Below are 20,726 nucleotides of genomic sequence, written 5' to 3'. Positions count from 1 at the left end.
CAGCGAACGGGTTATGCGTTCAATCAAAACGTGTCAGGCGCTATGTCATGGCAGAACTGTGTTGGAGGGAAAAAAGGACGCAGACATACCAATATATTTCCGAGACTCTTACGTAATTGTAAGCCACATTCATGGCAGATATGTTCATATTGAAATATTTTCTATTTAGACATTTATGTATGCCCATATTGTCTGTAATAATAATATTAATATTGTTCATAATAATGATAATGACTAACAGTGATTAATGTTTTGTTTGTTTCAGCTGTGACAGCCTTTTCTGCTTCTCTACAAAGATGACAAGCTCCCCTCTCATGCTGCTCTTCACCTTGCTCCTATTGTTGAGTCACTGATGCCCAGGACAGTCTATGTATACGCACTTTGATCTAGGCCAATGAAGAGAAGTATATGTGATGACACTGTATATAAAGTTAATGCAATGGGCTACCACACCTCTTGCAAGGTGTTACAGATAGGGCTACTGTTCGACAATCTTACTCTGGAAACATTCTGAATTATTTTAAATGAGATAGTGTGAGAATGAGAATGAAAGTAAATAAACAACAAAAAGTAAAGAGAGAGACCGCAAACAGTAAGCTGGTCTGATTGTTATTATACTGTAATTTAACTGCTTAAAGCAGAACCTCTGTTATAAACTTATTGTCCCCAAAATGGTAATGAACAAGTCTTAATCAGTTGTTCTTGCATTGTCATGGCTGTGTTGTCATAATGTTGAGTGTTAAATTTTAAGTTAAGTGTTTTCAGAAAAGAGTAAATAGGCCCGTCGACGGGCCAATCTGCAGTGATCTTCATTGTAATCCTTTGTGATGAACCTGTCAATACTTGGATTCAACTTCCAGATGATATTTAAACATGCCCTATACTTGATCGTTTTAAATTTAGACTTAAGACAAAGCTGTTCTTGAAAGCTGTCTTTTAGTGATTTAACTTTTAATTTGAAATTAATTACTGTATTTACATGTGTCCTGTGTTATTCTTTCACTATTACACTTTAATTCTTATTTATATGCTTGCCTAGATAAGGGATGTCAAACTCTAAATGTGACCTCGTTGGGCTTTTGCACAGTCGGTAAATGTCTGCAATGATACAAGCTTGTGTTGACAACAAACAAACATGTTTCTCCCAAAATGCATTCCAATTACTGAAACATGGTACAGATACAGCTCTTATGTGGAGCTGCATTTATGCTGCTGGTGTGTGAGGGCTTTTATCATTGATTACATCATGAAGTTAAAAATGTATTGCTCTACGAATAGCAAATATGTCACCATCTCTCATTGAACTCCATTGATTTTCGTTGTGTTGCTTTCTATGATTACAATGACCCTAAACATACACCTAAGGCCAAAGTTGATTTTCTGGAGAGGTGTGAGTGAATCAGTGATTAAGTATGACACCCGATCTGCGTATTTGAAGTGTTTTGAAGTGACTTATCTGCTCATTTTCACATTATGTTCGATAGGCGACAAAACTTTTGTCTTGTCAAAATCTGCCCTGTCTGTGTTCATTAAAGGGTCAATCTTTCTTTGGTGCATGACATTTATTTTTGTACATACATTTTCATTCAAGAGGGTTGTAGCTTTCATATGAGTGACCTCTGAAGCCAAGTGATTAATTGAAAGTCAGGTTATTAGCTGTTATTCCAAACAGATGGGTAGGCGACAACTCTTTTGGAGGCGAGTGTATGCTCAGGGTATCTCAGTCATGAAGGAGGATAGGGTAAAGCACTGGTTAATGGATACCAAAACAGTTCCGTTGGACAATTCCATGCTCCCGATCTTGTGGAACAGTTTGGAGCGGGCCCCTCTTCCTACATGACTGTGCACCAGTGCACAAAGCAAGGTCCATAAATACATGGATGACAGAGTTTGGTATGGATGAACTTGACTGGCCTGCACAAGGCTAGACATTACGTTTTTGCTCACTGGCCACAGTGGCTAGTGGTTTTCCAGAGTCATTAGCCATTCAGACTTTCTACTAGCCAAAGTTAAAGTGGGGTTGCAGGTATGACATCACGGTGAGGGAACTCCCCCAGGATTCTAAGGTTCTACATAGACTATACTCATGAACGGCGTGACGTTTTCCATGTGCGTTACGCCCTTTTGTGGGGGAAAACAGCCAATGCAAGTCAATTGGTGGTGTTGGGGTTTAATAAACGAAAGATAAGGACCTGTAGACTAGCGTTGTTCACGTGCAACATGCCGAAAACGTGTTGTGTTGCCGGCTGTTCAAATAATATAGCCAAACAGCCGTGTCTGAAGCATGGACTGTGTTCATGTGGCCAACCGATGTAGCATGTAAGTTGATGAGACATTCGGTTTGATTTCCCCCATAAAGGGGCGTAGCGCACATTTACGAGCAAAGTACCCGGATGGCCGTTCATGCCTATAGAGCCGGGGAGACCCCACCGTGATGTCATAATAGTACATAGATGGTTAACCTGCAACCTCACGTTTAAGTGATAAAACAAGACAATCAATGCTGTGGGCATGGTGTGTTAAATGAATCAATATCAGACAAATAGAATCTCAGCACTGATCTGAACACTGACCCATTTGTTTGATTCATAACTGATACAACGGCTGAGGGCGGAATATGAGACAATTTTTGGATGGAACAACGAAGTAGAGCGCCATTCCTCATGCATCTCAATGGGAGACTTGAAACAATATATGGATTGTAATGTAATGTTTGAAATTCCTGCCTTCTGAGTCGGCTCTGTTTCATTCAAATGGTAGTTCCCCATCCCTTTCAAACAACACAAATATTTTTTTTCGGCCTGACCCTTTATTTTGGAGAGCTATTAAATTGTTTAAATGACCAATGAGCATTGTTAGTTAACTGTTAGTTAATAGAATTCTTTTGATTGACAGTCAAACTCAACGAGCTGGCTGTGTTTGCATATTAGCACTTGTTCTCAGCGTTGCTAAGTGCACTTCTGAAAATTTGGGAGGAAGTATTCTCGCAGATCAATTGCAGACACTTCAAAACCATTGAATGGAACACAGTAGAAGCCAGCTGTCCATATACTATACTTGTCAGTGAATCTGAAGGATCTGTCTTGAATTTAAATATAGCACAAGCGGCATAAACAGCATATAGGCCCCTGAGATATGTCATACCCAGGAATAAGTTAACTCTTAAAGTGGCTCAGTGCAGGGGCGGAGTGGGAAGAGTATTCCCACCGGGAGAATTTTTCCCTTAGCGGCCCTTTTTACCCCTCCACCAACACCAAAAAAAACCAAAAAAAAAACAACAACAACAACAACAACGCGAACAACATGGTTCCCTAACCAAAAAGACAAAAAACAGTAACGTAGGTCTACTACATGTGGACATTAGTGTTGTCAAAATATCAACCTGAAGTGGAGAATTGTAGCCTACACTTGATGAAATAGGCCTACACAGCCATCATCACAGTCCAAAGCATTCACCATAGAACATTGCCGGTTAGGCTACATCACGCTACTGTTCCATGAAAATGTGCACTCCACTGTCATTGTGATTTTGACGGCCTAGTGAAATATCGTTTAAGGAAGACAGGATGAGCACGGGCACAAAGTTTTGAGTGTGGGGATTTTTAGAAGAGTAGGCTATAGCTTACAAAAAGTCTGTCTACATTGTGCAATAAACCCACCATGCAGCAACTAAGCCAAACCTAGGCTACTTCAAAAGGAAAACCATAAGTCAACAAAATTAATAACCAAACGGTGTAGGCCTACCTTAAAACGCTGTCTTCGTCGCAGCAAATGTCTTTGTTTCTTGCAATTACATTTTAATCCATAGTTTAGGCTACACACCCAGCACTGCTCACATCAGAATCTTGTGTGGTAATTATTTTGTTCCATTTCTTCAGACATTACATAGGCTACATCCTAAATGTGCCACATATAAATATATGTATGATATAACATTATTTCGACTGTAAGAAGATATATGCCTACCGCTAGTTCTAACAAACCAATGCCATCAAAACATGTACAACGTGTTTTCCTGCTTAGCTGCAGTTCACCTCCTTACCACTTGGTGGAGTCTGTTCGTAACACAAGTCAATAACCACAGAACAAGTGAATCTGGAGTGGCAGACTGTAAACTGTAACAGTCATGTGGAAATCGGAAAATAAATCACAACTTACTAATATTTCCATTCCTTGGTAACCAATCTAAATATCACAGGTTCTTGAAATACTGAAAACGAAACTATGTTACTAAGATCTAGTAAACTTCGGCGATCTACGGTGTATGAACATTATCAGTAGAGAAGGGATGTGGCCAATTTACTGTTTGACACCGTCACTGAGGTATTGCGGTCGGGTAGACGGTATATATAGTGGTGAGTCAACTTCTCTTTATCTGAGCTCTGAATTGTAGATAGTTAATCTTTGCCATAGCATTTAAACACTTTGAGGCCGGCTGAGATCATCATGTGGTTCAACACTTTGGGGCCGGCTGAGAACATAATGCGGCCGTTGTAATATGTTTCGCGGCCGCGGCCCACCGGGACAAGTCCCCGATCTCCCCATGGCCACTCCGCGCCTGGCTCAGTGAGACTGAAATTATTTCTAGTCATAGCCAGGTTTTACCTACACTTTTGGCCTGTTGGCAGGTGCCAATGCCAAGCCCTGCTGCACAGACTCCTAACCTGAATCAAACAGATCACCTTTAGGATGAATTAGAGCAGGGACTGAGAGCCAGGCCTGCTCGAACCAACATCAGTGTGTGACCTGGCCTCACCAATGCCCTTTTGGAAGACTGGTCAAGACTCCTCAACCTTGTGGACCGCCTTCCTGGCTGCAACAGGTGGACTGATATCATACTGAACCATATGTACCCTATGTACCGACAACTGCCTGGGCATGATGCGGCTGGCTGAGATACTGATCTGCGGCAGCCTGCGGTGCCGAGCCTGCGAGGTGGCAGCCCGCTGCTTCCCCGCCCTGCGCGCCTCCGATGACTTCCCCGCGCTGTCCCCGTCCGAGCTGGCAGACGTCCTGGCCGACGACCGGCTGTGCGACGGCGAGGAGCAGGCATTCGAGGCCATGCTGGCCTGGATCCAGCACGACCTGCCCGGTCGCGGCAGCGCCCTCCAGGAGCTCTTCCGGAGGCTGCGTTTCCGCCACGTCCACCCCACCTACCTCTTCCAGTTTGTGGCCAGCGAACCACTGGTGCGGGCCTCTCCGGCCTGCGCAGAGCTCATCGAGACGGCGCGCCGCCTGATCTTCTCTATGGACGCCATGGCGACGCCATGCCCGGGCAGCGGGATCGAAGAAGCGTGGGTCGCCCCGCGCAGAGAGGCCTGCCATGAAGCCTTGGTACTGGTGGGCGGGCGCAAGGACAGCCGGCAGAGATCACGTGAAGCGCTGCTGTACGACCCGTCCAGCGAGCAGTGGCAGCGGCTGACCAAGGTCCCCAGCGCCTGTACGGGGCCTCCTGCGCTTGTGTGCAGGGCCTGCTATACGTACTGAGGGGGGTAGCGGTGTCCGCTGCAGGCCAACACGCCACCGGCGCCCCGACAGACACCGTTTCAACACCATGTTCAGCCAGTGGGAGGCCATGGCGCCCATGCCCTGCCCCGTGCTGCACCCTGCTATGGCTGCCCACGGCCAGAGGATATACGTCTTCGGAGGGGAGGACACCAAGCAGAATCCAGTCCGCATGATACAGGTACATGGCTGGATTGGCCATAGGGCATACAAGGCATTCGCCCGGTGGACGGTTGTGGATTTTTACTTGGCCCACCTCCCCTCGACTGTGTCTGTCCTCATGCTACTACACAGGCGTCTCCAAGGCAGTCAGATTTAAATAAAACATTTTGGATGTTGCAGTATAAAATAGCTGATATCAGATGACTTACATACTTTCATATACTTCATTGTCCCTCTCAATGCCGGGGGGACTGGTCTCCGCTTAAAAATGCCCGGCCCAGTTTTTATTTTATTTCAGGCTAGCCCTGTGTGTACAGGTACCACTTGAGGCAGTTCAATTATATCATGCAGAGTGTCCCAAAAATGTGTATACACATTTGAAAGTAATTGTACAGTAGATGTTTGTTAAAATTCATGAAATGTGTCAAAGTGTATTTGAATTTAGAAACATCTCTTTTGAAAAAAACTTCCGGTTTGCGTGATGTGATGTTAAGACGTGAGAATCGTGAACTCCGATACCTTTCAGTTTATAACTTAACGGAAGTACCTTAACCCTTCACGTGTCTTACATTTGGAGAGATATGGGAATATAGCGGTAATATACAGTTATACGTTATGCTCAAAATGGGGTACACTCGTGGAGGATCGACGCCAAGCCAGGATAAAGCAAGTGCTAGCAACATGGCGGATGCTCCACTGATGACTGAAGCACTTGTTGCGGAACTGGAAAAACTCAGAAAACTAGAGACATCTCTTTGTTTTGTCACTGCCTATTCTCAAATTGATGTCTAAAGTCCATACAGTGATACCTGCAATAATCATGCAGCCTTTGAAAGAGAATACTCAAAAATAGCAAGAGAATTACTTATCCAGTCTCTCTGGTGTTACTGGCGCGATAAAATAATTTATTATATGGTTGTGACGTCATCTGTCGAACGCTCCATTCATTTCAACGGGGCTCCCCAACGTTCGGACGTCTGTTATTTTTCGATAACGGACGGGTTGGTCTATAACAGACCCCTGTCAATGGCAACAAGACTTTTCACTGCTAAAGCGACTTTTCAACAAGACTCTAATCAGCTGCTGTGATAGACGGGACCCGTTGTCCTGGCTACCGCTGTCAATGGCAATAAGACGTTCACTGCTAAAGCCACTGGCTTGTATACAAGTCAGTGGCTAAAGCGAATGTTTCATATCACTCCGCAGGGGGTCCGGTCTTTTGTCACTCTAATCAGCTGCTGTGATAGACAACACCTGTTGTCCTGGCTACCTAACTGTTGCCTAGCGGTGTTCCACAACGGCACTGTTTTGTTTTGCGCAGCAACAATCTTAACATTAAATAGGTATAAAGAAATGTCCCCGCCATGTGTGAATCATTTAAGTATATCCATATAATAAGCGGGTTAACTTTCGGCGAGTCGGTCGCTTTGTGGAATAGCAGCACTTCAGAGAGAACAAGACCCCTCCGCTCCGCGTCGGGGTCTAAAGATTCTCTCTGTCGTGCTGCTATTCCACGGTAGCGACCTTCTCGCCGAACGTTAACCCTTACTTAAATTATGGCTGTACATTCTATGATGGGTACATTCTATAATCAGGTGACTGCTAATAGGTACCAGTTTACATAACAAAGCAACTCAGAAAACTCAGCAGACAATACGAGAGACAAATGTGTAATCTGTGTGTGTGTGTGTGTGTGTGTGTGTGTGTGTGCGCGCGCGCGTGTGCATGTTTGTGTGTGTGCGCGTGTGCATGTTTGTGTGTGTGTGTGTATGTGCGTGTGCGTGTGTGTGTGCGTGTGTGTTTTTGTAACGTATAGGTGTACCACATGGTGAGGAATTTATGGTGTAAAATCGACACAAGGATGGTGAAAAACATGTGTGCCCCTGCTGCAGCTATTGACAACAAGATCTATATTGTTGGAGGTAAGCTTTCTTGCCATTCTTTTTTATCGCTTCAATCAATGTAATATAATAATAATAAGAATAATTATGTAAGGGTTAACGTTCGGCGAGAAGGTCACTACCGTGGAATAGCAGCACGACAGAGAGAATCTTTAGACCCCGACGCGTAGCGGAGGGGTCTTGTTCTCTCTGAAGTAGCATGTAGACTTTGCATCAGAGACGTGCGGTCAGGGTAGTGCCTACCCTGGGATAAATGTCTTAAAAATAAAAACTAACACGTGTTTTAAAAAATATTCTTCAGAGTTCACATACACAACAATAACATTGATTCAGCCTAAATTATGAGCTGTTTAAAGTACAGTATACGCAGGACAACGATCAAAAACCTAAGTAATCGCACGAAGCAAATCGCTCAGGCTTGGGCAGGTTGCCGTGGCAACGCGCAGTCCCGGCTGGTAGCAGAGACAGACTGCAAATGCCAGCCAAGCTGCCCGGTAAGGCTCGCTTGTCCTCTGCCTAGCCTGCCTTCAGTGCTGTCAATGTAGAAGTTTGCGCATGCGTATTAAGTTGTCACATAGCTTGTCAATGGGACTAAAAGCAGAGCCTTTGGTCTGTGGCGGGAGTATGTGAGCCAATCACAGCGCCCAAAATGAAAAATTGTTACTATTCAGGTAGTAGCCAATTTCTGCCTACAGGCAGCTATGATAGCAACAATTAGCAAGGCAAGGCTTGTTCAAATCTCTAGCCGTATCGGAAAGAAAACATGGCAGTCTTTGGCTTTTTGTCTTTATTATTTTAAAAAATGCAGAGAAGTAGCAAGAAAGACGGTTCAAGTGACAGACAGCTGAGCCGTTTGCAATCGCTGCATTGTGGAAATATTCAACATCAGATGGGTAGCAGCTTCAAGTAGTTTGAATACACTGGGACAAAATGTCTTCATCATGTCAACCACCCCGGGTTTTTAATGGAACTAGCTTGCATGAAAAACACAGCCTACTTGTGATTCTGCTTTAAGGTAAGATTCATCTAATTATTATGCTGTGGGTAGCCTTTTAACATGAACATGCTCAAGTTTTTTCGTGGTGCCTTTTGTTGTCACTTGTTTGTCAGGGTGTTGACATTGAAGATTGGTTGTGCGGTGGTGGACATGAGTAGACTGTGTGTGTGTTATTATGGACGCGAGATTGTTTTTTGAGCGTACGGCATGACTTCATTTCCCTAATTTATTATGATGATGACTACGCGATGCGTGAGTTGTGTGGAGCCTGTTAGCAAGTGCAGCTGCGTTCTTTTGAAGTGCGCGGTGTGCGAGATCAACGTGGAACAGGACGATTGACTGGGGATGGTTTCTCGGAGTGCTTCCGCACTCACAAATTGACTTAATTTGAAACACCTTGCACAACCGTAGCTGACGTGTTTGAGAATACTATCACGCACAATAATGAGTCTCAGAGGTGGTTTCGTTGGTTTACTCGATACTGTCGGAATGCACGGGTCATGTTTGCAAGCAACCCGCCCTCTTGCCTACTTTCCTTCTTGTCTGTGAGTGTTTGATTAGCAGCACAAAACGCGGCAGTGAAGCAGGAGCTGTTACCTAGGTTGGTTTATTGCTAAATGTAAATCGTTTTCCCCTCAAATGCTATGGTGTGATTCACAGTTGGTGAACTAGACATTTTATCTTCAAAAGTAGGCTACACTGTGCCACCCTCCATCCATGTGAAACACCCTGGCATTTGCAACAGAATAAACAGAAGAGCAACAAAATCAACTGCTAAAGCCAAAAGTTAAAGCTTTTCCCCCTAAATGTTGTGATGTTGTAGCTTTCTAAATTATTATTGTAAAATGTAGGCCTACAGGTCCTTAAAGGTGTACAAAGTATGGGTCCTGGAGCTAATTCGGCAATTTGGCAAAACAAATAAGTGTAGCTGGCCTTTTCAAGAAATTGAAATTATGTTTTCACTTATTGTTTCAGATTTAGGTCTACTGACAATGTCCAAATGTCTAAATAGTGTAGCCTATTTACTTATTTAGTTATTAGAGCTGTGGTGGTTAAGCACTGATGGCATCTTATAGCCTACTTTATATTTACAGTATTTAGAGAAACATACTAATTTGTTGCACATTAAAGACCATATCAGCATGTTTATGTGAATAGGCCTATTTGCCTATCCAAGCCATACCTTGTGGCATAAGGCGCCTCTCTCTCTCTCTCTCTCTCTCTCTCTCTCTCTCTCTCACACACACACACACACACACACACACACACACACACACACACACACACACACACACACACACACACACACACACACACACACACACACACACACACACACACACACACACACACACACACACACATTACATTTCAGATCTGCATGAAAGGGGACTATTTATTCAAAGTTTTTAGTCTTTTGTAAAAGTTTTAGCTGATTGTGACTCTCCAGATTTGGTTAAAATGCAGGAAATTGCATCTAAGAAATACATTTTTTTCTGGGGGAGGACCTAACCCACCGTTAATGTATATATATATATATATATATATGTAACGGAGTCTAACTAGCACAGAGTTGGCGTGGAACGTTGGTAAACCTCCCTCCGATAGCCTCATACAGTCTCGTGCCGTTGGGCCGAGAGACTAGTCTCTTGGCCCAGCGGTATCGTACTGTGTCTCCCATTGCCGAACCGTTGTAGTTGACGAGGTCGCACGTTCGATCCCCGAGGGGGGTGAACAGGTGCAAGATGACCTCCGTCACAGTGGTGCCGTGACCCGGATGGGAGTGAGGTTTAAGGGGGAGAGTGTAACGGAGTCTAACTAGCACAGAGTTGGCGTGGAACGTTGGTAAACCTCCCTCCGATAGCCTCATACAGTCTCGTGCCGTTGGGCCGAGAGACTAGTCTCTTGGCCCAGCGGTATCGTACTGTGTCTCCCATTGCCGAACCGTTGTAGTTGACGAGGTCGCACGTTCGATCCCCGAGGGGGGTGAACAGGTGCAAGATGACCTCCGTCACATATGTTCTATATTTACTGCCTACCCTACCATACCCTTCACTGCACGTCACTGCTTTGCATATAGACTTTGAGAGGCTATACAAAGGAACAATGATGTAACTAAACTCTTTGAAAGGTCAGGTAAATCAGGAGTTAGAAAGAATGCTTGAAAGAATTTGCAGCCACACTGGCTTCTCTGGTTTGTCTGGTTTGCCTCCTGTAGGCCTTCATTCCTCTTAAGCTTGGTTCACGTGATCACCCTCCAGGGAATGCACACAACGTTGACGAGATTTGGGCCAAAGGGGCCGCTGCATTTCCTTCTGTTGCCATGGCGACTTGTGCAAGTTTACGGCTTAGCCCCGCATTGCTGCTTGCAGCTATATTTTTCTTCTTCTTTCTTTTTCCTTCTCTCCTTGTCCTCTCGCACTCCCACCATCCCTATCTTCCTCCACTTCTCTCTCTCTCTCTCTCTCTTGATTTCCCTCTCTCACACTCCCTCCATCGCCTTCTCACTCCATCCTTCACCCTCTGTCTCTTTCTCTCTCTCTCTCTCTCTCTCTCTCTCTCTCTCTCTCTCTCTCTCTCTCTCTCTCTCTCTCTCTCTCTCTCTCTCTCTCCCTCATCTGTTCTTCTCTCACCCATGAGCAGCGAGGTGTGAAGATGAGTCATGCGGTGCCCTCTGCATCCCATGGTGCTCCCTGCCTGTCTGCATTACACCTCCGCCGTCCGCACGGCACGGTGCCCTCTCAGCGCTGGCTAACCGAGCAGTGAATCCCCCCACAGAGGGTGCTAATGACGGGGCCCAGCCCCACTCCAGGGAGGGGGCCGCAGCCAGCCACAGCGGCAAGTGGCCAGGGGTGCGTTTCTCGAAAGCGTCGTTCTTAGCCAGTTAGCAACTTGAGTAGTTGCTGATGGGAAATTGCATTACAAACAACAAAGTAGCTAATGTAGTTAGCAACTATGGTTTCGAGAAAGTAGAAGTAGAAGTACTCTTCACAGATGTCATTACAACATTTGTAGTAATATGTTACAAAGTTAGAACCATGTAATATCATGCCACATATATCCACCATACATATATTCATAGAGATCTGACCTGTGAATATATGTATGGTGGATATATGTGTGCAATGTTTTGTGTGAAGTCTTTGTGTCTTCTTCTGTATTGATGTACGTATGCTACTTGACACCTTAATTTCCCTCGGGATCAATAAATGATACTCTACTCTACTCTACTACTCTGGTGATGTTATTACATTTGCAACAGCACTTCTACATTATACAACTCTGGTGCGGGGACTCAGCTCATATAGGGGCCAATGGTGCAGCCACATCACATTCACCAGTTAGCCAAGAGCAAAGATACACACCTACGATATACTGTATAGATATACGATATACTAGGATACACCTTACATTAATAAAACTATTACATAGCAACATTCAAACTGCTGTTGCAATGTCCAACCCTATAAATAAATCTAGATTTTTATTTTTTTATGTAATGAAAACATGGAATTAATTGGGGGGGGGATTGTCCACCAGGTTTGAAGATTTCATGTTAGAAACCACCACTCAGGGCTGGCCTGGCCATCTGGCACAGCGGGCATTTCCCAGCGGGCCCCTATTCTGAAAGTAGGGGCCCACGAGGGTGCAGGGGCCACCAGTGAGTCAGTTTTGCGTTATGAGGGACCCCCTTTAAGCCAAACGTGCCTGGACCCTATTCCTCTACCCCAGGCTCTGCCCTTGCAGTGACGCAACACCTTCGGCTCTGCTACACTTGCTCAGGAAAGGAGCTTGTTCAGGTACAATCGAGTTCCCCCTGGCCGGGGAACTCCACCCACTTTGTTGGGAAGCTATCAACTGGGTAGAGGTGTTCATTCAAGGCAGTGACGTGGTTTAATTGGGACTAAGAAATGTTTGGTTTAAACTTTAATCTTTTCTGCCCTTGACCAGTAGCAAACCAAGGGAGGTGGGTCAACCATGCCGTTTGAGAATGCTAGCTGTTATGCTCTTGGTCAGACCAAGTCTGGAAGAGATTTGAAAGTCATGAGAATCAGGCTACTATTTCGTCCCGAGTCCAACCCTGCCGCCACTGCTTTCCCAATAGAGAGATCAAACAGATCCGTCTGGCTCTGTCATAAAGTCTGTCATCATTTCTACCCGTGAGGCACGACTGGGACCAATGGGTTTTTTTTCTTCTTCTTCTTCTCCACACAGAGAAGCACATTACCACATCAGGCTTAAGGGGGATTTAAAGATTCATCAGATTTTGAAACTTGAGATTTATAAGGTGGCGTGGTTTGGCTATGGCCCCAAGAATAAGCTTACCTGCTATCACCTTTCTCTCTCAGCCATCCCGTTGTCATCTGTCAGACAGAGTTTATGACCCTATCTGGAGGTAGAGATTCTATGTGTGAATAATTTGATAGGACTGATGCAATTCAGAAGCTATATCTGAATCTGTGGGTAAAATATTTGAGAAGTATTCTCACACTGACTCTTCATTCCACTGTCAATGTTGGCTATTGGTTGATTGATTGATTGATTGATTTATTTATTTTGTTGACATTGTACAAAGCATTAAAAAGTATACAAACAAATAAGTCAATAAATATGTTTGCCTTGTGAATGAGAGGGAGGGAGAGAGAGGGGGATGGACAGAGAGAGAGAGAGAGAGAGAGAGAGAGAGAGAGAGAGAGAGAGACAGACAGACAGACAGACAGACAGACAGACAGACAGTGTGTGTGTGTGTGTGTGTGTGTGTGTGTGTGTGTGTGTGTGTGTGTGTGTGTGTGTGTGTGTGTGTGTGTGTGTGTGTGTGTGCCGTGTGTGCCGTGTGTGTGTGTGCGCATGTGTGTGTCCATGCATGTTAGAGAGAGAAAGAGAGAGTCTGTGTACATGTGGACATGTCATGTATGTCGAACAGAATGACTGGAAGATGACATACTCAATAGTTACACCAAACTGAGCACCTAGTGAAGATGGGACGGAGGAGAATCTCGTTTGGTAGCCTACGCTGCACAGTTACATTCAGTGTTAATTCAGCACTGTTCTGAGCACATATGGTCCCACTCGATTTTAGTGTTACATTTTAACTCTTTGAGTGTTGAACTAACACAGTGAGGCCAGATACGCTCTAAAATAGTGTTAATACAACTCTTTAGGTGTTAATAGAACACTCAAAGTTGAATTTAACTCTAAATGGAGAGAGACTTTAACAGTGCAGATGTTACTGTGTATGATGGTACATGTGTGTGAATCAGTCGAGGTGCAAGAACGCACACCAGAAAAGGAGGTGCTGGCAACCAGTAAAACACTTGCAAGAGGAGAGAAGTGCCGCACACTCAGAGTGGCACAAATAAGTCTTTAATGTGACAACGTTTCGGCCTGTCGGTGCACACGTGACCTGAGGAAGGCCGACAGGCCGAAACGTTGTCACATTAAAGACTTATTTGTGTCACTCGGGAGTGTGCGGCACTTCTCTCCTCTTGCAAGTGTGGATCATTCTACCTCATTTGCGAGGCATGACCACGCCGCGGCCGCCGTCCTTTCATCTTCAGTAGGCATGCATGTGGACCGGGTTCATCACGCTGCCACCAACCTCTCGGGACGTCACGGGAGAGAGATGCGAGGCGAACGAGTCAGGCAGAGCGGAGATGAGCACACCCATAGACCTCCACACACACACACACACACACACACACACACACACACACACACACACACACACACACACACACACACACACAAGAAAGAAAGAAGAAGAAGACGTGTGTGTGACTCCTCCAGGCAACAGATGTCTTATTAGCATATTCTACATAATTGGTGAAATGTGGTGTGATGAGAATGACGATGCAGAGGCACATCTTGGGTAAGGGGGGGGGGGGGGGGGGGGGGGGGGGGGGGTGGTGTCGGGGGAATTGGGGGTCAGAGGAGGGGGGTTGGTTGGTTTGGGCAATGGATGGAGAGGAGTGAATATTCATGAGACATTTTGTGACTTTTTGATTGACCCTAATCTCCCACCACCCCCCACCCCCCTCCCCCTTCCTCGCCCCAGTCAAAGAATTTAATTGCCAATAATGTGACCTTGATAATATGAGGCCCCATTTCGTTTCATCGCTTGCTGCTGTTCATAGATGAGATATTGCATGTTAAGCAGTGTCGGCCCACTTACTACAGCCCTGCTCTGTCTGCTGCCGTATGGCTGGGGGCAGGACTAGACTGGCCATCTGCCATCTACCGGGCATTTCCCGGTGGGTCCCGCATCCTCGTGGGCCCCTATTTTCAGAGTTGTAAAAAAAAAGGGTGCGGCGCCCACCGGGGTGTCAGTTCTGCACCGCTAATTATGAGGGGCCCCTTTAAGCCAAAAGTGCCCGGGCCCTATTTCACCCCCAGTTCAGCCCTGGCTGGAGGGGAAGCGGACAGGAGAATGGCTCAGTGTTCTCAGAGACAATTAGGGCTGCCCGCCCCATCTGCTTGAGCAGAGGGAACCAAATGATTTCTTGGGTGACAAGACCACATAGACTAGAGTACTGCTGCTGAATTAGCTCAAACAATCAAAGAGCACAGACAATCAAAGGCGATCCATGGGCAAAAAGAAATCCTTTTCATGAGACTGCCTTCCCTGGCATTGTTTTATCTGTCACTCACTAAGATAGGAAGCAAAACAGTATTGTTGTGCTCTAGATGAACAGATACTGAAAGAGATGTGGAAAAAAGAAAGCATTAAACAGTAAAGCTGGTTGGCACATTAATAGTAAGACATGAGGTCTGGCACGAGCAGTATGCTTTATTTGAGAGCAGAGCAGATGTTTCTTCAGAGTTCTCTGTTCTCACTAATGCCTCTTTTCCACTGCCGTTTTTCTGGTAGGCCTACAGCTCGACACAGCGCAACTCGGCCGTCACATTTTGCTTTTCGAATAGGCACGACACAGCTCAATCTTAAATCAAAAAGTGGCTGCAGAGTCGCGCTGTGTCGAGCTGTAGGCCCACCAGAAAACCGGCAGCGGCAAAGAGACATAAGACACACAGAACCATAGCGATCCTGAGTGAACCAACACTGTACAGTCAGACATGTTATGTATAAGGAAGATGTTATGGCTATGACAAGGTACTGAGTAGAGTAGACGACATGCTGACAATATCTCCACAGGTCTACTCTATACTACCTCTGACACATGGTGACACAGCATTCACTCATCATGCTCACATCCAGGGCCGTATTAAGGCACAGGCTAGATATGGCTGCAGCCTAGGAGGCCCCCACCTGCCAGGGGGGCCTAGATCGGCCAAAAGTGGAAAAAAATGTAGAATTGTGACAGGATGCAATATTGAATAAAATCACAAGCCATGTTAAGTGCAGTTGGTAGACATGTTATCCCTAATTCCTAGCGAGTAATTAGGACAATGTCTATGTAAATTTGTCACGAATTTTGACTTCCGGGGGGCCCACAGCAAACTGTAGTATAGGGGCCCCAAGCCATCTTAATCCGACCCTGCTCACATCGTTTGCCCTGTAAGGACGGTAAAAACCTGGCAGGCAAGAAGGGGTGGGGGTGGGGAGAGAACATGAAAAGAAAATCTCGACACTGGACGTTGAAACGTGACAGGTCGCAACAAACAAAGTCCACTCGAGCGCACACGGAGCTGATCTCTTACAGCCCCCTTACTTACGGGGGATGAACGGGGGATGAGCTTCTCTGGAAAGGGGAAAGAAAGGCCCCAACTTCATCTCCCGACAGCACTTAGCCACAGACAGACAGGCCTGAGATTGAGAGATTGAGGTTTTGTGCCTTGTGTGTCCCCCCCTCCCCCCTCTCTCTCTGTCTCACTTAGCCACCGACACACAGTCCTGAGATTGAGGTTTTGTGCCTTGTGCCCCCCCCCCCTTCTCTCTCTTGCGCAGTCCCTCTTTTGTGGAGAGCTTCTGCTCCAATAACTCAATTTACAGTGCTATCAGGCCTGCCTCGCCTTTGTGCTGTGCTGTGCTGCTGCTGCTGCTGCTGCTGCTGCTGCTGCTGCTGCTGCCGTTGCTGCTGCCGCTACCGCCGCAGCTACTGCCATAGTGCCAGGTCCTGGCCACTTCAACTTTCAGATAAATTATTCAGACAGATAGCCTATAAATACGGAGCACTTTCAAAGGACATACCCTGCCGAGCGAGGGAGCGGCGAGTGACGCACACCCCTATACTTAGACCCACCGTACCGCATGCACCGCGTGTCCACCGGCCGCCCACCAAAGGTGAGCTCCAACACCATTGGCTAATCATGAGGGCAACAGAGGGCATATGGGGCTAAAGCCTGGGGCTATGGGGCTAGGTTTCTCAACAGGGGCACTACAGCCCCCTAGGGGCCGTTGGGGAGCCCTGCGAGGACATTGAGAAGGGCAGAGCTGAGTCGGGGCGGGGCTTAGTTCCCATTGGGGGGCTTTTGTCTATTTTATATTTCAATTTAATTTAATTGGTAGGCTGATGGTGAAGTCAAGTGGGCGTTCTGATGCTTATGATAAGGTCAAGGGGGCGATTTTTCAAAAAAGGTTGAGAACCACTGGGCTAAAGCATAGGCTACCGCCCACCTCCTCTCCTCCATCACACGTGTCCTTCGCCTGCCCTGAGGGCAGTTGAGCTCAGCTGACATGAGTTGGGGTGAAAGGCATTTTACAAAGGGGTCAAACACAACCACTTAAGCCATGCTATTTTTACATTCTTTTGTTTCTGACAACTAGCACAGGATTGTATTCTGGAGCGTAATGGACTATCCTGCCTACCTCTGCGGTGAAATGGGTTGCCAGCAGGAGGCGCTGTGGTGCAGGCAAGCTCAGCCCCCCACATTTGGGCTTGCATGCCCACAGGGACCCCAGTTCAAGTCCGGCCGGGATAATTTCCCGATCCTCCCCCGTCTCTCTGTCCCACTCGCTTCCTGTTTCCATCTCACACTGTCCTGTCAAATAAAGACATGAAAGGCCTTAAAAAAAAACATCAAAAAAAGAAATGGGTTGCCAGCTGTGCTCAGGGGCCTTGACGACTCTGCCCTCTACAGACCCAAAAGACAAATGTAAGAGGAGGAGGTAGGCACCCTGCCACGTTGGTTGCAGTCAAACACACCTGCCATCCAACCATCGATTTTCATTGCACGGATTCAATTTGACAGCCCATGACAAGCACAATAAACTTGGATGACTTTTCACACATTAGTAAGATAATTAGACATGAACAGTTAATTGCGCTGTAATTATGATGTTGATTGATATGGGCTATAGGGCCTGAATGATTCGCACCACAACAGACCAGCGTGTCATGCGCATCAACAAACACACAGTTAAATAACCTTAAGTGACCGCCTACTTCCATGTCGTTGCGTACATTCGATGAGTGCGCCGGCACTTTTTACAGAGCTGCTGGTTTGGTCCAGCCCGCGGGGACGCAGTCACATCAGCTTTTAGCCGGCAGAGGATGAGGATGAGCAGCCAAACGAGTGGAATCATGCGGTAAGTGGCGCTCAGCCACGGGGTGTCAGCACCAATCACGTCATGTCATCCATTCACTGTCAAGAGACAACACAACACAATCAATAGTCTAATGAGCCATGCCCACTGTCGCAAACATTAACAGTAGCATAGGCTACTGTAGGCTAAACTGTGCCAATCCATTTCAAATGCTGTTGGACGTTGGCAACTATTCATGAACAGAGCCTGCTAATACCAATGATGAGGGAGAGGCATAGGCTACACAAGAAGAGAAATACTGGGGTTGGAGGTAGAGCGAGATCGACATAGCCTACCACAAGATGGCAGCCTAATACCACAAACACACAGAGATGAGGGGAAAAAAACAGTTTGTCATGTATTGTAGAGTAGACCCATTACAGCATTGTTTATGTCTCTGTCAGATTTCTGCCAACACACCTTCTGCTTCTGTTGTGTGTGTGTGTGTGTGTGGGGGGGGGGGGTAATATGTAGGCCAGGTTGGAAAATATTGAGGCCTAGAAATGCTCCACTCCATTCCAGAATGTAAACTGAGTCCATATTTAGAAAAGAAGAAGCCGGAATCCGTGTGTCCAGACCCCGACCCCAGACCCTCATGTGACTCTGGATCGGAGGTTTAGAGGGTACGTGACCGGCAGACAATGGCAGGGCAGAGATGCTGGAGAGAGCAAGTGTTTTTCCAACCCCACACCCCTGCCGGATTTCCTGTTATTTCAGTTGGCTATAGCATACAGAGGAAGAATATGTTTGTGCACTATACTGTCAACTACTTATTATATTTAACTGTGGCTTGGTTGTAGGCCCTGTGGATTTATGATCAAGCAGCATTGCAGAATTGATGAGCTATTGATTCTACTATATTATATGAATATATTATATTATATTATATTATATTATATTATATTATATTATATTATATTATATTATATTATATTATATTATATTATATTCCATTTTGCTCTGTTCTGTTTCATTCATTCATCCATCCATCCATCCATCCATCCATTCATTCATTCATTCATTCATTCATTCATTCATTCATTCATTCATTCATTCATTCATTCATTCATTCATTCATTCATTCATTCATTCATTCATTCATTCATTCATTCACGTCACTGCCTTTAGTAGTAGTATCATCTGACAATACGGCAATGTGAAGAGCACAGAGCTAATAAAACCCCTGGCCTCTGTCATCTAGGGGGGGGGGGATTAATTACTCAGATTGATCTAAGCATCTGTGCTCTCTGAAATCCATCAGAACACCACCACCCACCCACCTACCCACCCAACAATTCATCTGCCCCCAGCATGCCACAGAGTGTCATAGGAGACTGGGTCTTAATATACAATATGCACACCATTCATAACCATCACCATAAAGAAACGATGGATGCACTGTTGCCTGCCTGCCTGTTTGCCTGTTTGCCTGCCTGCCTGTATGCATGTCTGCCTGCCTGCTTGCCTGCCTGCCTGCCTGCCTGTCTGCCTGCCTGCCTGACTGCCTGCCTGCCTGCCTGCCTGCCTGCCTGCTTGCCTGCCTGCCTGCCAGCCCTGCCTGCATGCCCGCCTGCTCGCTGGACTGGCATGCATTCATCCATCCATTCCTCTATTCCCGTGGCCACCATGATGCACAAATTGAGCGAATGAGTGAACGAACGTCCTGCTTTCACATTCATAGAAAATCCTCCCCATTAATTTCCCAGCGATTGGAAGAGGAGGAGGAGGAGAGGGAAGGTAGAGGGAGGATGTGGGGGGTTGGTGGGGGTGAAAGCCAAGCTGGTCTGATGAAATATGTGCATCACACTGGCACGGGCAGGGCAGAGCAGAGCGTAGTGAGTGAGCCCAGGCAGGCAATTTCTATCTCAAAGCCAACAGACATCACATTTTTTATACTCCATTCACCTTTAAGGGATGGGGGGGGTGAGTTAGAGGTGGTAGTGGTGGTGTATGTAGGAAGTTGGGAGAGGGGGTGGGGTGAGGTGGGGGCGGGCGGGAGGAAAGAGGAGGCTCCTTCTCTTCTTCCGCACCATATCCAGAGTAGCCCATCCCCGCCACACACAACCCCACCCCCCCACCCCCCCCAACCCATCTAAGAGCTCAATCATATGCTATAGAGGGGGAAGGAGCGGGAGAGGCAACTCTGTGTGTGTGTGTGTGTGTGTGTGTGTGTGTGTGTGTGTGTGTGTGTGTGTGTGTGTGTGTGTGTGTGTGTGTGTGTGTGTGTGTGTGTGAGAGAGAGTGAGAGAGAGAGAGAGAGAGAGAGAGAGAGAGAGAGAGAGAGAGAGACAGAGAGAGAGAGGAGAGAGAGAGAGAGAGTGTGTGTGAGTGTGTGGTGTGTGTGTGTGTGTGTGTGTGTGTGTGTGTGTGTGTGTGTGTGTGTGTGTGTGTGTGTGTGTGTGTGTGTGTGTGTGAGTACACGGCTGCGCGTGTTTGTGTATGTGACAGAATGAGCTAAAAAAGAGAGAGTGTGTGTGTGTTTGTGTGTGTGCATGTGCAAGTGCTTGTGTGTGTGCCCACGTGTGTGTTTGTGTGTGTGTGTGTGTGTGTGTGTGTGTGTGTGTGTGTGTGTGTGTGTGTGTGTGTGTGTGTGTGCGTATGTTCAGTTATGTGTGTGTGTGTGCGTGTGTGTGTGTGTGCGTGTGTGCGTGTGTGTGTGTGTGTGCGTGTGTCTGTGTGT

The 20,726-nt window shown here is 46.3% G+C and overlaps 1 pseudogene; it reads left to right on the top strand.

Annotated features, from left to right (window-relative positions):
• Window positions 1-4,860: 4,860 nt before the first annotated feature.
• The window catches only part of LOC134463433 (kelch-like protein 38), a 24,268-nt pseudogene continuing 8,402 nt past the window's right edge, over window positions 4,861-20,726 (top strand).

The sequence above is a fragment of the Engraulis encrasicolus genome, chromosome 14 (genome assembly GCF_034702125.1).
Source record: "Engraulis encrasicolus isolate BLACKSEA-1 chromosome 14, IST_EnEncr_1.0, whole genome shotgun sequence".
Lineage (NCBI taxonomy): Eukaryota > Metazoa > Chordata > Actinopteri > Clupeiformes > Engraulidae > Engraulis > Engraulis encrasicolus.
The sequence above is the reverse complement of the archived record's forward strand: the minus strand, read 5'-3'. Positions and strand labels throughout refer to the sequence as shown.